At 46.2% G+C, this 17,102-nt stretch overlaps 1 protein-coding gene across 2 annotated transcripts in view; it reads left to right on the plus strand.

Annotated features, from left to right (window-relative positions):
- Positions 1 to 17,102, plus strand: part of LOC126455702 (probable inactive tRNA-specific adenosine deaminase-like protein 3) — a 531,452-nt gene that overhangs the window by 461,020 nt on the left and 53,330 nt on the right. The gene's annotated exons all lie outside the window — the stretch shown is intronic.

The following is a 17,102-nucleotide window of genomic DNA, read 5'->3' on the forward strand; positions in this document are numbered from 1 at the left end:
CTTACGAAATGTTACTGGACTCTTTTCACAGTGCGTAGAAGTTAATTCTATATCATTGACACCATATAGTTTACTTTAATATAACTGCTCAGAAGCAATAATGAGATGGTAAGGATGCGGAGATCCGGGAGTGGTAAGCTACCATGCCCGCTTTCAGCAAAATGAATTTTCACAATTTATTTCGCAGCAACAGTTTTACAGTACGGAAAATCTTCCGGTCTATTTCACACTAGAAACAGTACAAGATCCAGACGGTGCGGCGACTGAAATTTTGGAAATTTGTGGTAAGTTCCTGTGGGTCCAAACTGCCGAGGTCATCGGTCCCTAGGTTTACACACTACTTCAAAAATGGTTCAAATGGTTCTGAGCACTATGGGACAACATCTGTGGTCATCAGTCCCCTAGAACTTAGAACTACTTAAACTTAACTAACCTAAGAACATCACACACATCCATGCCCGAGGCAGGATTCGAACCTGCGACCGTAGCAGTCGCGCGGTTCCGGACTGCGCGCCTAGAACCGCTAGACCACCGCGGCCGGCACACTACTTATTCTAACTAAAACTAACTTACGATAAACACAACACACGCACCCATGCCCGAGGAGGACTCGAACCTCCGACGGGGGGGGGGGGGGGGGGGGAGCCGCACAAACCGTGACAAGACGCCCCTAGACCGCGTGGCGTGGCTACCCCGCGCGGCTACTGCTGAAAGCTCATGAGCCGCAGGAACGTTGTGAATATGCTCTTCTGTTTCTGGCACTTAACGAAGTTGATGACATGTGGCTGGGCAATATTCTATAGAGCTAAGGGGCACATTTTACAGTGCAGGGTGCAGTAAATACACACAACTGCCGAATTTGGCGTAATGTTAACCTCGTGTTGTGCACGAATAGCCATTACACTCACCATATGTGACTGTGTGGTATGGATTCACAAGCACCTTTATCCTCGGTCCGTTCTTCTTTGAAGAGAATACACCCATAGAGCCTGGCAGGTGTACCGTGACACCTGCACTTTATCGAAACCTTCCTGTGCAGCATGCGATTCTTGCTTTGGAAGAACGAAACTGTGTGAAAATCGCTGTGTTTACGGGAGATGGCGCAACACCTGATTTCGCTAATTCAGTGCAGCCTTCCACGAGCACGCTATCTCCAAAGTTTTTCCAAATGCATGGCGCGCAAGGTCACCTCATCAGAATCCATGTTGGTTTTCGATCTGGGGAAATCTAAAAGAACGTGTTTAGCAGGGACACGTTGCTAGCAGCTGTTAATCACGTCGTTTTACGGATGCAGCATCTCCTTACGTCTCCGCTGCTCATATTGAACGAATATTGTAGGCGCCCGTTAATAATAAAATCAACATTATGTACTTATCACTTGTTTGAACTAGTCTGCCCCCGTTCCCCTAATCCATTGCACATAGAAACTTTTCTGTACGTCTTTCTTGCATTCACAGCGCCAGATTTGCACCTGGTGGCGAAAATTGGAACTAATATTTTTCCAGTGTAAATCGGTTCCTCATTAACGCATTAGAATACTTTTGAAATTTCGATGCCATATGATAATTACAGCCCAGACTGTACCTTCGTGCGTAACTGCACTTTAATTATAACCAACGGTTACTTGCAAAGCCCACTGTCGTTACCGCGCTTGTGCACCGTTTTAAAACCAAGCACCTTAAGTCAAGAAGCTGCGCTAGCTTACATTATATCGATACCAAAGCATCAAATAATTTTCCTTGGCATGGACAAAAATACATACTTCTTTGTTCTTCATTTAATGACTTTTCTGACTCTCACTGACGCATACTTTTTCCCTACTCTTCACAATTTATATAAATAAATACGTAAATATTCGTGTGTTCAAAAGCGTTATCTCCGAAAGTTCTTCAACGATTGCTTTGAAATTTTGATATAACTTTGCATTTGAAGAGACGCTTCTGTCTATACACCTACTGGAGCGTGTTATGGCATATAAATATGTAAATTATACATAAAGGGGATACATTGTTTATAAAAACCTTATGTTCGATTGTTCAAAGTCTTAAATTACCGAAGTTAATCACCGATTCATTTGAAATTTTGACGCAATGTTGCATTTTTGCATTTGAACATGTGGGTGTTTTTATGTTTTTACTTTAGCGCCTCTATATATAGCAAATGTTCATTTGCTCAAAAACTTAAATCTCTGAAAAATCTTCACCGATTGCTTCGAAATTTTGATACAACATTGCATTCAAACACGCCCGTATTTTTACATAGCTATTTTTAAACATATATAATACAGGAATAAATGTGAGTATATAAACGGGAAACGTATTACCAATCATCTCAAGACGTTCTTTACTAATTTACTTCAAATGTTTACCTAATACTCGAAAGAACATTCGGACAGACATAGACTATACATTTTAATATATATAATACCGAAACGTTGTTGGGTAATAGAAAAGTTGACTTTATGGCTTACCGCTTATTATTAGATCCGAAAGAGGGGTGGGAGGGAATGGGCATAGAAAGCGGAAAGGAAGAGATGGACAGAGAGATGGGGCAGGACGAGACAGCGAGAGAGAGAGAGAAAGAGAGGTGGCGAAGACGGACGTAGACCAGAGGGAAGGAGGTGATGGACAGAGAGAGGGGGAGAGAGAATTGGCGTGAGGTGATGTTGAGAGAGAGAAGTTGGACAGAGAGAGAGGGGGAGGAGGTGATGGAAAAAGAGAGGGAGAATTAGGAGGAGATGAGAAGAAACTTGGGAGGTATGTTCAACGCCCTTACATAGGAAAAACGCGTGCATTGTCTTTTCTTTCTTTTCCATTTAAGCAGACTAAGCCACAGCAACCCGTTTAAATACAAAATCCGTCAGCAGTAATTCGCACTCTCGTACCCTAGACACACAAACACGAGAATTTCTGAAGATTATTGCATGCAAAGGTATCAATCGCCTTCTAACGGAAACTGAAGGCAGTCAGTGTGATCCATCTGTTTCAGCTACCCGCGCTTCCTGTTGAACTGGAGAAAGTCGGAAAATCCTAGTGGCGCAAAACTCTGAGTCGTTACCAATACTACCCCACATCTACCCCTACATCGTCATAGTGTACACTCCGCAAACTACTGGATATTGCATGGCCTAGGGTACATCGTACCAACATTAACGATATTCTGTTCTCTTCTATTCGTGTACCGAGCGAGGGATATATGTCAGCCTATATGATCCTTTAGGTACCGTATTATCTCTCTTATTCTCATGGTAATTACGATATAGTGTATATACGACGGTGAAAGCAAAGTGGTCGCACCGTCATCTTCGAATACAGGTTCCCTAAAATTCACCTAGCAACAATTCGCGACAACTACGTCGTCGTTCTTCCAAGGATTCCCGAGGATTTCTTTTACACTTTCTGGTGGACTATACCGACCTGTTACGACGCAAACAGCGCATCTCTGACTTCATTCAGTCCCTGTTGTCATGCCTCGTTGAAAAGGACTCCAAACAGTAGAACAATATTCTAGACTTGGCTTCAGTAGCGTCTTGTTGAGATTCCCCTTACAGACGCCTCGCATTTTCCCAGAACCCTTTCAGAAATTAAAACCTTCCACTCGCCTTCCCTTATATTTATTACACATGTGACGGTTCCATTTCATATCACATTTTAGTGTTACCCCTAAATACACTCCTGGAAATGGAAAAAAGAACACATTGACACCGGTGTGTCAGACCCACCATACTTGCTCCGGACACTGCGAGAGGGCTGTACAAGCAATGATCACACGCACGGCACAGCGGACACACCAGGAACCGCGGTGTTGGCCGTCGAATGGCGCTAGCTGCGCAGCATTTGTGCACCGCCGCCGTCAGTGTCAGCCAGTTTGCCGTGGCATACGGAGCTCCATCGCAGTCTTTAACACTGGTAGCATGCCGCGACAGCGTGGACGTGAACTGTATGTGCAGTTGACGGACTTTGAGCGAGGGCGTATAGTGCGCATGCGGGAGGCCGGGTGGACGTACCGCCGAATTGCTCAACACGTGGGGCGTGAGGTCTCCACAGTACACCGATGTTGTCGCCAGTGGTCGGCGGAAGGTGCACGTGCCCGTCGACCTGGGACCGGACCGCAGCGACGCACGGATGCACGCCAAGACCGTAGGATCCTACGCAGTGCCGTAGGGGACCGCACCGCCACTTCCCAGCAAATTAGGGACACTGTTGCTCCTGGGGTATCGGCGAGGACCATTCGCAACCGTCTCCATGAAGCTGGGCTACGGTCCCGCACACCGTTAGGCCGTCTTCCGCTCACGCCCCAACATCGTGCAGCCCGCCTCCAGTGGTGTCGCGACAGGCGTGAATGGAGGGACGAATGGAGACGTGTCGTCTTCAGCGATGAGAGTCGCTTCTGCCTTGGTGCCAATGATGGTCGTATGCGTGTTTGGCGCCGTGCAGGTGAGCGCCACAATCAGGACTGCATACGACCGAGGCACACAGGGCCAACACCCGGCATCATGGTGTGGGGAGCGATCTCCTACACTGGCCGTACACCACTGGTAATCGTCGAGGGGACTTTGAATAGTGCACGGTACATCCAAACCGTCATCGAACCCATCGTTCTACCATTCCTAGACCGGCAAGGGAACTTGCTGTCCCAACAGGACAATGCACGTCCGCATGTATCCCGTGCCACCCAACGTGCTCTAGAAGGTGTAAGTCAACTACCCTGGCCAGCAAGATCTCCGGATCTGTCCCCCATTGAGCATGTTTGGGATTGGATGAAGCGTCGTCTCACGCGGTCTGCACGTCCAGCACGAACGCTGGTCCAACTGAGGCGCCAGGTGGAAATGGCATGGCAAGCCGTTCCACAGGACTACATCCAGCATCTCTATGATCGTCTCCATGGGAGAATAGCAGCCTGCATTGCTGCGAAAGGTGGATATACATTGTACTAGTGCCGACATTGTGCATGCTCTGTTGCCTGTGTCTATGTGCCTGTGGTTCTGTCAGTGTGATCATGTGATGTATCTGACCCCAGGAATGTGTCAATAAAGTTTCCCCTTCCTGGGACAATGAATTCACGGTGTTCTTATTTCAATTTCCAGGAGTGTATATAATTAAACTCTCGCTTCTTGAGAGGGGCCCCCATGAAAAGAGAGTGATAGTATTACATTGAAACAGTGTCGAAACATTTGTAAGGACATGAGGAAGAAAGATTACGAATAAACCTTGCAAAAAACATATTTCAATTTGCACATGAGAGTGTAAAATTCGTTCATTGTGTACCATGTGTACGTTCTGAGTTAAAAACGTTGCTCAATGTGACGACCATCTGCAACCACGACAGCCTGGAATCCCACTTTAGATACCATTACACAATTGTTCGCGGAACTTTTCGAACGGTGGACCATGGTATATTCATGTCGTGACACAGCTCGTGCGCTGCATGAATACCACAGCATTCTAGACCCGTGTTGACTGTCTGCAACTGCGATGCACACTGATGCTTGTGTTTCAACCATATGTCGCTGCACTTGTACGGACACCTTACAGCAAGTCATGGTACTAACATCACTAAGAATGCAAATTTTACAGCGCTCAATGTGAACACCATTTCTATAAAGTTGGGTACTCATACGATAAATAGTTTTCCGTCTACAATGTCTCAGGTTGCGAAAGTTGCATCATAACCACTCTGTAATTATATAAGCTGACGTGCTCAAGATGTCCAACGACGATACTTTCCTATAGACAACAGCGTCGTCAACGAACCACCTTACAGTGCTGATATTGTCTGACAAATTGCATATCTGTATGGGGTGTGTAGAAACATGTGTCAGGAACTTAAGAGTTTTATTCTTGACATCAAAATATTACAAATAATTCTTATGAACAAGGGCTCGAAAAACTTTCTAATTATTTGGAAAGTAAGGAACTATCGGTCGCGAAATGGAAACCACAGTGAAAATCAAAACTGTTTTCTTTGCATATTTAGCTATACCTTCCAGGAACTTCTCTACATAGTCGCCGCTCCAAGTTAGAGATTTGTCGGAGCGTTATACCAAATTTCCAACACCATCGTCATAGAAGGCAGCCGCCTGTGCTTTCCGATAGTTCTCTACGCTGGTCTATGGTGCGTGGTCTGCTCCCAAGTGTTCTCTTCGTATCCAGCGTTTCATGTGAACAGAGACGATACTCAGGACGGGCCAAATAGGACTGTGTTGTGGGTGATCGAACACTTCCCATCGAAACGGCTGCAGGAGCGTCTTCACTGCCCCTGCAGAGTGCGGCTGAGAATTGCTATGAAGAAGGAAGTGTGTGGCAGTTGTGTTAGGTGGGCTGCATCCATTAAGGCGAAGCCTCTCAGCAGGACCTCCTACTTGGCGGGAGACATTGTTGTTCTAGGCTTTTCACAACTGAAAAGAGCGGCTTGATGCGATCGACGGGCATACTAGAGAACCTGCCCAAAACGTCTATGAAAAGCCTCGTCGGATTTTCACATTGGTTTCCATTTCGCGACCGATCGCTCCTCACTTTCCGAATAGCCCTCGTGTATTTACAAAACACATTTACAAGTATCAAAGAATTTATTATTCATGGGACTAAAATGATACAATTAACGATCACATTTACAAAAATTTCTCGAAATGACTACCAGCTGCTTCTGTACATCCTCCGATTCCGCGTTCCATACTTTGCCATACATTGCGGAAAACCTCCTGGTGTGTTCCGTATTTGGTCGAATTAATTTCGGATACTGTCCCTCAAAACATCGATATTGCGTGCAGCAGTTGAATACACCAAGAATTTTAAATGTCTCCAAAAGAAAAAAATCCAGTGGATTGAAATCTGGTGATCAAGCGTTTCATGCAGTGGATCCCCCTCGACCAATCCGACTGTTCGGAAACTGGTTATCGAGATACTGGCGAACTAGTCGTGTAAAGTGTGGTGGAGCACCATAGTGGGTAAAACACATTCGTTGGATGACGTCTAGAGGTACATCATAAAGTAAATGAAGCAACTCATGCATAGAATCTGTAGATATGTTTGTCCAGGAATACGTCGGGGAAAGAAGTGGGCGATGACCATGAATGATTCCACTTCACGCGTTGAAGCTGAACTTCTCTTGATGTCTGTCTTGTCGCACTTCATGAGGGGTAGGGTAATGGTAATTGAAGATCTCATTACGTGGAAAGCCATCGACATCATTGCCTAAGGTAGTTACTAAGAACTGCAGGCACGCAGCAGATGGACATGCGTTGACAGAAGGCGTTCTTGGCTGAAAGTCTACTTTATTTAGTCCTTGCACCCGTTGACGGTGATGCTGGTATAGAAGAATTTTATGCAGAATGCTCCAGATATTAATATAATTAACGCTTTCCCTCTGGTAATAGTCCTTGTAATAGTTGACCGTCTTTCATCCAAAGCACGAAGAATACGTTCTTCAAGTTGAAGCGTTCGTACACCTGATGGTCTCCGATCACCTGCTACTCGTTTCTCAATTAAGCCTGTCTTTCGCTAGCGTTGGTGGAGTCGTACAAACGGTCCTGCACAAGGTAAACACCTCCCGGAGTAACAAAACTGACGTGCTGCGTCCGCTTTACCTTCTATCTGCTAGTCCGTACATGTTGAGCATGTTATTCATTTCAGACACAGAATACATCGTCGTGGTGTGTTGTGATAGAAGTTAGTCTAAAGCAGAACAAACGATGACCATACAAAACAAAGTAAATGCCATGACATCTGTAAACAAGATAGGGAGCAAACATTTGAGATACATTATACAACCAGGAGTCGCTGCAGGGGATTCCTTTCATACCTCCTTCGTATCGAAAGATTTTCGGAACATGTTCATATAAACTTTCTATGATTTTTTGATGTGAAGAATAAGTTCCTTAAGTTCCTGCACATGCTTTTATACAACTCTGTACATAAAATATTACAGGTCGTATTACGCTTCGCTCGCCCGCATAGCTGTGCGCGTTAAAAGCGCACGCCTTGGAATAGGGAAACGCGTCGACCCCGTTTCGAATCCGTCCGGCGGATTAACAAGATGGACAGTTGTACTGGTCAGCCTAGATGTGGTTCTTAAGCACACATCCCACTGCGTGGACACTGGGCTGGTACCCATCCCCTGTCTCAAATGGACTCCAAACAAACATTTAGAAAACTTTCTCACACTTATGCATAGAATTTACTCTAGACGCAGACACCGACTCCGTCCTGCAGAATGAAAAGGACACTGATGACTTTAAATATTTAGTATCCTCAAACAATAATCAGCATCAGCAGCCTATTATGATTCCTTGGGGGACAGCCGATATTAAGAGGGACGTTCCGAAAGTAAATTTCGTCATTGTTTTTCACACGCAAATCTTTTTGCCAAAATCAAATACCATGCATCACACGTTGCAATATGTTTCTTCATAGTCGCAACCGACGCTGAGACATTTGTCGAAGCGTGCAGTCAGTTTGAAGAAACTACTCTGCTAAAAGTCAGTGCCCTGTGAAACAAGGAGCTGTCGTACGCCGCGAAACAAGGAATTGTCGTATGGCCGGCTCCACCTCAGCACTGGTTTAGGAGTGACGTCCCGAGAGTGCGGATTTCAATGCAGGGAACGGGTGAAAGTCAGGTAGGCCAAGATTGGGGCTGTATGCCGGGTGATCCAATCTCTGTCATCCGGAGCGGCTGATGTAATGCCGTATGAGCCTCCCTTTGTGTGGTTTTGCGTTGTCGTCAAAGAGCGCAACGATTTTACTGAAGTTCGCTGGTCTTTTTCGTCGAATGGCGGACCTGAGTTTGGTGAGGGTGTCACAGTAACGTGCCACATTAATGGTCCCTTACTGGAAGAAATCAAGCAGTTTCACGTCTTTTGCGTCATAGATCACTGTGGCCGTAACCTTTCCTGTGGAGGGTGACAATTTCAAGTTTTTCTCACCGGTGAACTGGTGGAGTCACTGAGGCGGGCTTGGATTATGGTGTGCAGTGGTGAATTCTGAACAAGAGCTCACTTCTCTCGCGCGCATATCGCATCGTGTGATCGAGGCTATTTGCCGTTCTTGCACTCTTGTGATCAGGGATCAGGTTTGTCGGCACCCGTCTTGCAGACAGTTTTCGGTAACCCAACACACAAGGAGCATATGATGGGCCTGCGTACGGCAGATTCGCAGTGTGGACGCCACGTCTGACACCATTATGCGCCAGTCCACTAACACCATGTCCTGTACTCTAGCAATGTTGCTCTCATCCATGGATGTAGAGGGGCGCCCACTTCGGCCTTCATCCTCCACACTCTGCCTTCCTTCGAACATGCAACACGAGCGACCGACCATTTGTTGAAAATGGTTCAAATGGCTCTGAGCACTATGGGACATAACTTCTGAGGTAATGTCCCCTAGAACTTAGAACTACTTAAACCTAACTAACCTAAGGACATCACACACATCCATGCCCGAGGCAGGATTCGAACCTGCGACAGTAGCGGTCGCGCGGTTCCAGACTGTAGCGCCTAGAACCGCTCGGCCACTGCGGCCGGCCCATTTGTTGACACATGACCTCTTCACCATACATTGGTGAATGACACACTAATCACACGTTCCCATTACTACCTGATAATAGCATACACTTCCACTGCCGACCGCGTGGTCAATACACGTCCATCTGCTATCCTGACGTGTACTCGAGTAATCTTGGGCACGCTGGTTTGCTGCCACTCTCTCTTTTTTCGGCGCTCTGTGCAAGCGTCATTCCTCCTCCGCTGACGCCTCTTCCATCGCTGAACCAGCGATGGGTGTCGATTCATAAGGCGTATGTTTGTCCCCCCTGGTGTACCATCTTCTCGGTTTTTTTTTTTTTTTTTTTTTAATGGCGAATGTTACTTTTGGAACGTTCCTCGTAGATTTGCTTCTGTGGAATATTTGACCTCCAATAGAACGTACTCGGTTCTACACATACCTGTTAATATACCTGCCCGGCGTAGTGCAGCAACTCGACATGGGGTGGACTCAGCAAGTCACTGGAAGTCCGTGTGGAAATACTGAACCATTCTACCTCTGTAGCCGACCGTAACAGCGAAAGAGTTACCGGTAGAGGATTCTGTGCTCGAACAGCCCTGTCAATTGTGTCTCATAAATGTTTGATGAGATTCATGTCGTTCAATCTGGTGGTCAAATCATTCGCTCGAACTGTCCAGAATGTTCTTCAAACCAAACACGAATAATTGTTGGTGCGGTGACATGGCGCATTGCCATCCACAAAAGTTCCACGGTTGCTTGGGAAGATGAAGCCCATTTATAGTTTACGAATGGTCTCTAAGTAGCGAAAAACAACCATTTCCAGTTAATGATGTAGTCCTGTCACCGTAAACACTGTCCAGACCATTATGGAGCCGTCACCATCTTGGACAGTGCCTTGTTGACACCCTGCGTCCATGGCTGCCTGGGATCTACGCCATACTCTGTCCCTGCCAGTCAGCTCTTAGCTGCTGGAGTCGGGACTCACCTGACCAGGTCACGGTTTTCCAATCGTCTGGGTTCCAATCGATGTGGTCACGAGCTGAGGAGAAGCTTTAGAGGCGGTGTCGTGCTGTTAGCAAAGGCACTCGGGTCGGCATCTGCTACCTTAGCCCGTTAACGCCAAATTCGCCGCGCTGCTCTAACGGATATGTTCGCCCTACGTCCCACATTGATTTCTGCTGTTGTTTCACGCAATGTTGTTTGTCTGTTAGTACTGGCAACTCTACGCAAACACCGCTACTCTGTCTCGTTAAGTGAAAGCCGTCGGTCACTGTGTTGGCCGTGATGAGAGGTAATGCCTGAAATTTGGTATTCTCGACACATTCTTGATACTGTGGACATTTCTAAACGGAATGTTCCACGTGTCTATCTCCAACTAAAATTGCGCGTTCAAAGTCTGTTAATTACCGTTGTGTCGCGTAATCACTTCGGAAACCTTCCCACATGAATCACCTGAGTACAAATGACCGTTCCGCCAGTGGACTGTCGTTTTACATCAACCTGCGTGCATATGGAGTATCGTCTCAGATGTGTGACTGGATTCGTGATTTCCTCTCAGAGAGGTCACAGTTAGTAGTGATGGACGGTAAATCATCGAGTAGAACGGAAGTGATATCTGGCGTTCCGCAAGGTAGTGTCATGGGCCCTCTGCTTTTCCTGATTTATATAAATGATCTTGGTGATAATCTGAGCAGACCCCTTAGATTGTTTTTAGATGACGCTGTAATTTACCGTCTAGTAAAATCATCAGACGATCAGGTCCAATTACAAAATGATCTAGAGAGAATTTCTGTATGGTGCGGAAAGTGACAATTAGCACTAAAGAAAGAAAAGTGCGAGGTCATCCACATGGGTGCTAAAAGAAATCCCATAAATTTGGGGTATGCGATAAATAGCACATATATAAGGGCTGTCAGTTCGACTAATGACCTAGGAATTACAATTACGAGCAACTTAAATTGGAAAGACTACTTAGAAAATATTGTGGGGAAGGTGAAACAAAGACTGCACTTTGTTGGCAGAACACTTAGAAGATAGAACAAACCCACTAAAGAGACAGCCTACATTACACTTGTCCGTTCTCTGCTGGAATATTGCTGCGCGGTATGGGATCCTTACCAGGTAGAATTGACGGAGGACATCGAAAAAGTGCAAAGAAGGGCAGCTCGTTCCGTGTTGTCGCACAATAGCGGTGAGAGTGTCACTGATATGATTCGAGAGTTGGGGTAGCAGTCACTGAAACAAAGGCTGTTTTCCTTGCGGCGAGATCCATTTACGAAATTTCAATCACCACATTTCTCTTCCGAATGCGTAAATACACCCACCTGCGTAGGGAGAAGTGATCATCATAATAAAATAAGAGAAATCAGAGCTCGAACGGAAAGATTTAGGTGTTTCTTTTTCCCACGCGCCATTCGAAGTGGAATGGTAGAGAAGTAGTATGAAAATGGTTCGATGAACACTCTGCCAGGTACTTATGTGTGAATTGCAGAGTAACGATGTAGATGTAGATGTAGACGTACATCTCGTGTCCGCCATCGGTATATGTGCGTATCGCTATCCTATGAATCAAATGGCTTTGAGCACTATGGGGCTTAACTTCTAAGGTCATCAGTCCCCTAGAACTTAGAACTACTTAAACCTAACTAAACTAAGAACATCACACAAATCAATGCCCAAGGCAGGATTCGAATCTGCGACCGTAGCGGTCGCGCGGTTCCAGACTGTAGCGCCTAGAACCGCTCGGCCACCCGGCCGGCTATGACTTTTGTCACCTAAGTGTATTAGTCAGATATTAATCGAATCAATAACGTATTTGCGACACTCTCGGCATGACTGTATCTAGGTTAGTAGTCGAGGACGTGGTTCTCAGTGTGGAATGCCTTTCGGAAATCTAGGGAGACGGAATCTACCTGTGCACCGGCATCTTTTATTTGCAAGATGCCGTGTACGAGTGAAGCAAACTGTGTTCCACTGGAGTGTTTTTTCCTGAATCCGCGCTAATGCTAGACTTGCTTTCATCCGCTAAGGTCATGATGTTTGAGCTTAGAACATGCTGTGGGATCCTGCATTAGACGGACGTGAGCGACATTGGCCTGCATTTCAGTGTGCACCCCGCCGAAATGGCTCTTGCAGGACAGTTCTGCATCTACATCTACATCCATACTTTGGGTACGTCTGTCGGTTCTCCCTTCTATTCCAGTCTCGTATTGTTCGTGGAAAGAAAGATTGTCGGTATGCCTCTGCGTGGGCTTTAATCTCTCTGATTTTATCCTCATGGTCTCTTCGCAAGATATGCGTAGAAGGGAGCAATATACTGCTAGACTCCTCGTTGAAAGTATGTTCTCAAAACTTCTACAAAAGCACGTAATGATCCTGTAACGAAGCGCGCTGCTCTCTGTTGGACCTTCTCTATCTCATCAACCCTATCTGGTACGGATCCCACACTGCTGAGCAGTATTGAAGTAGTGGGTGAACAAGCGTACTGTAACCTACTTCCTTTGTTTTCGGATTGCATTTCCTTAGGATTCTTCCAATGAATCTCAGTCTGGCATCTGCTTTACCGACGATCAACTTTGTATGATCATTCCATTTTAAATCACTCCTAATGCGTACTACCAGATAATTTATTGAATTAACTGCTTCCAGTTGCTGACCTGCTATTTTGTAGCTAAATGATAAGGGATCTATCTTTCTATGTATTCCCAGCACATTACACTTGTCTACATTGAGATTCAATTGCCATTCCGTGCACCATGCATCAATTCGTTACAGATCCTCCTGAATTCAGTACAATTTTCCATTGTTACAACCTCTCAATATGCTACAGTATCATCCACAAAAAGCCTCAGTGAACTGGCGATGTTGCCGGCCGGTGTGGCCGTGCGGTTCTAGGCGGTACAGTTTGGAACCGCGTGGCCGCTACGGTCGCAGGTTCGAATCCTGCCTAGGGTGTGGATGTGTGTGATGTCCTTAGGTTAGTTAGGTTTAAGTAGTTCTAAATTCTAGGGGACTGATGACCTCAGATGTTAAGTCCCGTAGTGCTCAGAGCCATTTGAACCATTTTTTGAACTGGCGATGTTACCCACAAGGTCATTTATGTATACTGTCAACAGCAACGGTTCTACGACTATCCCGTGCGGCACACCTGAAATCACTCTTACTACGGAAGACTTCTCTCCATTGAGAATGATATGCTGCGTTCTGTTATCTAGTGACTCTTCAATCCAATCACACAATTGGTCTGATAGTCCATGTGCTCTTGCTTTGTTCATTAAACGACTGTGGAGAATTGTATCGAACGCCTTGCGGAAGTCACGAAACACGGCGTCTACCTGGCCCTCTGAGTCTCGTGGACGAATAGCGCGAGCTGGGTTTCAGACGATCGTCTTTTTCGAAACCCATGCTGATTCCTACAGAGTACATTTCTAGTCTCCAGAAAAGTCATTATCCTCGAACATAATACGTGTTGAAAATTATACAACTGATAGACGTTAGAGATATGGGTCTATAGTTCTGCACATCTGTCCGACGTTCCGTCTTGAAAACGGGGATGACCTGTGCCCTTTTCCAATCCTTTGGAATGCTACGCTCTTCTAGAGACCTACGGTACACCGCTGCAAGAAGGGAGGGAAGGGTGGGGGGCATGTTCACGGCAACCTTCTGCTCGAGGCGTTGGTACCGCAAACAGTCGCCGCTGCCTCGCGCTGGTCGGCCAGTATTGCGCTAAACAGGTCGTGGGGGCGCGAAGGGTCCGCAGGGGCTCGGCCGCTCCGCCGAGCGACAGCCAGACGTTTACGGCGTAATTTATCGCGAGGCGCGGCCCGCCGCCCGTAAATCCCCCGTGTTTTGACGAGCCGCGCCTAATAAATTCCGCGGCCGCTATCCTCCGCAGGTGGCTAGCCGGCGCGGCGCCGGCAGATGGATGGCTCGTCGGGCAGAAGCCGCAGCCGCAGCCGCAGCCGTAGGCGCGCGAGCGCTCGCTCAGGGATCGACTCTGCAATCGATTCCGACTGCCGAGGGGCGCGCTCGTTCGGTTGTTTCTGAACGGCGAGGGGGACGGGTGGGAGAGTGGCTTATGCGGCTGGCGGTGGCCGTGGCAGCGGAAAGGCACGCTGCGTGTGCTGAGCCAGAGGCGCGCGGTATCGGGACAAACGGAAGCGGAGGACTCGGAAACAGATTAGGCACGCTGCCGCCCCTGCCGGGACTCCCGCCCGCAGATACAGATATATCTCCGGGGCGCGCCTCTCGCAGATCGTCGTGTCCTCCTGTCGATACGTGGGCGCGCGCGTTGCCAACAGACCGAATGGACTAAGAGTCGCGTCGTCTTTTTTTCTCTCTCTCCATCTCGTAGGCGGCCCGTTGCCAATTCGATACGCGCAGCTGGCTACGTTGTGTCGCTTCATCGAAAGCTGGCCTTTTATGTGACGCGCATATTTCTATAGTAGGGCTCTTTCCCATTGTGCTAACGATCCTCGAAGACGGAATGTGTGTTGAAAGATATTCACTATAAGTCGTCGGCGGATCGCATCGGTGTGTTAACAAAAGATTTAGCTTAATTAAAGGAGGGAAACAACGTCATCCGTGGTTGTAAACGCACGCTAGTGCTGCAGTGCTTCTTCTGGAGGTCGTCCTTTCGATGCGTGGTGATTGCAGAAATTATTATATATTCGCACATGGACATGTATGATTAGCTGTTTCCGCGACTATTTAAAATGCATGCTAATTTTGTAAATGCGAAAGTACAAGTGACAATTATTGAACTACATTAAATAAAATCGTCATAACCTCTGAATGGTTTGCATTAGGACGTTCAAACTGCACGATTGGCCGCGGGGCATGATGGAAAGTAGTATGCGCATGCGCACGCGCACGCGCCTTGTTGTCGACCATTTGACGTGATAATAAGCAAAACTAGCGCATGACTGGCGGATGACTGTGTGATGTGCACTGTCTAGTCACGGAACAATCAGTGCAATATTCCTTGATGGCACGGTGACTACCAAGTGGTACGTGAAGGATTCGGAAGATGATTTCATCCCCATTATCCAAAGTTACCATGATTTCGACAAGATGTGGTTCGTGCAAGACAGAGCTCGACACCATCGAAGCAGGAGAGTGTTTAATGTCCTGGAGGAGCAGAGTCCACAGGCATGGGCCTCGATTGGCCGCCACATTATACGAATCTGAACACATGCGGCTCCTTTTTGTTGGTCTGTATTGAAGACAAGGTGTACAGCACTAACCTCAAAACTACTGCTGAGATGAAAACAGCCATTCAGGAGGTCATCGACTGCATCGCTTTTCCGACACTTCAGCGGGTCATACAGAAAGTCGCCATTCGTCTACGCCACGTCATCACCAATGATGGCAGGCGCATCGAACATGTCATAACCTAAATCCGAGTACCTATAGTGACGTTTACTTGCTTAATAAAGAGTGTGCTCGCCGTAATTTGTAACTAATTTGCGGTTTGTTTTCGTATAGTTCAATAACTCTCACTCTGTAAATATGTTACGCTTTTATGACTAAACCGCTGAACCGATTTTGATGAAATTCGGCATGGAGATAGCTTGGACGCTGAGGAAGAGAAGAGGTTGCTGTAGAAAGTGTAAAGTACAACATATTTATTGATTTTAATTGTATAATGCGAAATATGGAATAATAATTACTCTTTGGAAGAGCTATTTACTCTTTCACTTTTGAACATTATCGCACGTGTGAAAATGCTTTAATTGTTTCACATTTTCTACATAATACGATTCAACATAAGGAATACAATGCTTATACAGTACTCTTCGTGTTTAATCCTTACTTTCATACTAATATCAGTCACAGGCCCGTCGCATTTTAGCCGCTGAGCATCACTTGTCTTTTAGAACTTCTAAAATGCGTTCCGATTTACGTGAACAGCTCTTGCTCATGTGGTTATTTGCCATTGGATCATGTATCGGAATGTTTCCGCTCGCGGCTGGGTGTGCATGTTGTCCTCACCCATGCTTATACAACCCTCAACGTTTTTAATCCATACTTCCATACTAATATTATAAATGACAAAGTAATTCTGTCTGAACCGATGTCGATCAAATTTGCTGCGAGACAGCTTAAACCCGCAGGAAGGCTACTTCACAAATATGTAGTACAAGATATTTATTGATTTGAAGAATATTACGCCAATTGGGTAAAATATTTCTTCTCTTTCACTTTCGAACTTTATCATATTTGTGGAAAATGCTTTTATTGCCTGATATGTTACACGTAATGTGGTTCAACGTAATTAGTACTGTTCTTATAAAATTCTCAACGTGTTTCATTCATACTTCTTTACTAATATCAATTGTATTAAATGCGAAAGTAACTATCACGTTTTAACGGCTCTATCGCTGAACCAGTCCCGATGAAATTTGGTTATGGAAATAGCTTGAATCCTGAGGGAGACCATAGGCTACTTTACAAAGGTGTGTTATATTCCTAAGTTGTATTAACAGTTTTAAATAAGGCATTCGTGAGTGGGTTGCAGGCGACGCTGATGCGATAGGCTGCGACACTTAGCGCTTGTAGATTGTTCCGTAACAGTGCGAATCCGATGTTACTGTGCGCGTTGGT

The sequence above is a fragment of the Schistocerca serialis genome, chromosome 2 (genome assembly GCF_023864345.2).
Source record: "Schistocerca serialis cubense isolate TAMUIC-IGC-003099 chromosome 2, iqSchSeri2.2, whole genome shotgun sequence".
Lineage (NCBI taxonomy): Eukaryota > Metazoa > Arthropoda > Insecta > Orthoptera > Acrididae > Schistocerca > Schistocerca serialis.